At 44.8% G+C, this 2,662-nt stretch overlaps 1 protein-coding gene across 3 annotated transcripts in view; it reads right to left on the bottom strand.

The window, feature by feature from the left end:
• The window catches only part of CGNL1 (cingulin like 1), a 136,532-nt gene that overhangs the window by 25,423 nt on the left and 108,447 nt on the right, over positions 1-2,662 (bottom strand). The gene's annotated exons all lie outside the window — the stretch shown is intronic.

Raw genomic sequence — 2,662 nt, 5'->3', positions numbered from 1 at the left:
GGGAATAGGGGGCACATGCACCCCAGATATGTGCTCAGGGCAGGTGCAGACTGGGGCACCTGCCCTGCTGCCCTCCCCCTGCTACACTCCCTGCCCTGCCGCCCTCCCCTAGGGCTTCTGCAGCCCAGTGGGTGGGACCCAGGCTGCCTGGTAGCCATTAGGGCTGTGCGAAGCTTTGGTCCCAATTCAATTTGGAGGAGTTTCAGCCTGATTTGGTGGCCAAATCTCCAAATCGAATTAGAGGACCCTTTAAGCTCTCTGAATCAAATCGGAACCCTCTGAATCAATTCAGAGAGATTCGGAAAGATTCAGAGATTCAGACATAGAGACAGCTTTAAATGTTTTTTCTACATACCTCTAGGTAGCAGGGATTTGTGAGCGCTGTGATGCTGGGGTGCATGGAGTGTCCCACAGAAGCACAGAGGGCTCCCCAGTGTGCTCAGAAGCAGACCCAGAAGTAGACCAGAAACCACCACTGCACCCCCTTGGCTCAGCAACGGGTGCCTTTGGGGTCTGGGGGGGTATCCAGGGGCCCCCCATGGCCAATTGCCAAGCCAGGGGGGTATGGTGGGGGCCCCAGTGGACCTGCAAGTGGTCCGGGAGTACTTCTGGTCCATTTCTGGGTTTGCTGATGAGCACGTGGAGGGCCCCTCTGTGCTCCTAGGGGACACTCCATCCACCTCAGCATGGCAGCGAACACAAGCCACGGTGGTAACTCAGGGTATTTAGAAAAAACTTTTAAAGCTGTGTCTATGGCCGAGTCACTGATTTTCTGAATCAGCATTGAATCTTCAGATTCAGATTAGGCTGAATCGAATCAGGGACAGTGATCCAAATCAACAAATCGAATCAATGTCCCTGATTCCGGCCAAATCCAAATCTGAATCAAATAGGGCCTGCTTTGCACACCCCAGTAGCCATGCACATGTGTGAGTGCCCACATGCACGTGTCACCCCCTGCCTGACCACCCTCTTCCTGTTCCCCCCAGCCCCTTGCAGGCTGGAACTCTGCCAGTCTGCAGGGAGCTCTTTGCAAAAATGGAAAATCTGTGTGTTTCACTGTTAAAATGAAAAATCAGTGTTTTTCTCAGGTAAAAGGGAAAAAAAAAAAATTTGAAAACCTGGATCCCTCATAATGATAAAAATGGTTATACCTCCTCCTGCAGCAACCTAATTTCTCTGAAGTTATGAGACTGGCCTATAATGGGAGTATCTTCAGGGATATCAGCAGGTGGCAGACTTCCCTTTAAAGTTATTTCTGATTTGATGTCTAACAGAGTTTTAGAAAAGCATGTTGCTTTTCATGAATAAGAGGCCCTACAGTAGGACTAAAGGGAGTGTACAGAAGTTGCTTTTTTTGCTATTTAAAGTACTATATCACCACAACTGAACAGAATTACACAGCTTTACTGCACCTTAATAATGGGTACAGCACTTTAAATTAACCCTTATTGAATAAGGTATTAAATTTGAAGCACTGTATTTTACAGCACTTTAAATAACTTCTGGATGCTGGTCAAATTTCTGAGCAGTGGAGAAGTCCCAAGAGGCTGTGGAACACCCCCTGCCACCTAGCCTGGAAAGTGCAGGGAGGCTCAGAAGTCCCCCACCCCACCAAATATTGTACTTCTGTCATGTTTAAGAGTGCTGTAACTTTATAGTACTATAAAAAGTGCTCTAAATTACAGTGCTGTAAAATGTGCAGAGCACTTCTGTACAGACCCAAAAGGTCCAGGGCACCTAGCAATATTAGGTGCATTACCTTTGGTGTTTGGATCTGGTTTTTATACTCTACCTGTTTAATAGGCAGTAAGGACTTGAGCAACATGGGTTCTATTCTTGGCTCTACCGCTAACCTACTTTGGGAATGTCATTTCTCTCTGTACCTCAGTTTCCCCATCTCTTAAAACAGGTATAATGATACTTTTATAAAGTGTTTTGGGGTCTTTGGCTGATAAGTGCTACAGAAAAGCTAGGCATTATCATCATCACCACCACAGTGTATTACCAAATATTTTTAATACACTTTCACCTGTCTGATAAACATGTAGGCACCAGCAGGTTTCTATTTTACAATCATGTTATTATTATTTGGTTTTTTTGCTTAAAATGTTTTTTCTTTTTAAATCTGATGAAGGTTTTATCAGAGGCATAACAAGTCAGCAGGGCACAGAGGACAGCAGTGACACATGGAGGCAGCAGTGACATCTAGTTGCCAACGTGCTGTCAGCACGATTGTGTGTCTGAAGTGACAACTATTAATTTGTTGCTCACTCCACCAAGCTGGCAGTTGCTCTAGTTGCCCTGCCTTAGTCAGGCTACTAAGTTTTATATCTAATGTGGCTGACATTATTTTTAATAGCTTTTCCTTATTTAGTCTTAAAACCAGTCAATATCACTACAAGCTCACTTTCCTTATGCTAACAATTCTATACAATTTTATATTTATTAGTTCCAAGAGATCCCAAAACCTACAGGCAGACTGTACACAGTATAGGAATCCTGCACCTCCGAGATGAAAGCAGGAGCTAAATTATTGCACAGCACTGTACAATACACATAATCAGGACATGAAAGTGGTGACAGCTCTATTCAGTTGAAAATGCAGGGAATATAGTTTCACAGTTTCTAGGGTCGGAAGGGACCTGAGCAGATCATCTAG

Source organism: Gavialis gangeticus, unplaced genomic scaffold (genome assembly GCF_001723915.1).
Source record: "Gavialis gangeticus isolate Ggan-Ray unplaced genomic scaffold, GavGan_comp1, whole genome shotgun sequence".
NCBI classification, from domain to species: Eukaryota; Metazoa; Chordata; order Crocodylia; family Gavialidae; genus Gavialis; species Gavialis gangeticus.
This window is presented reverse-complemented; position numbering and strand designations above follow the sequence as displayed.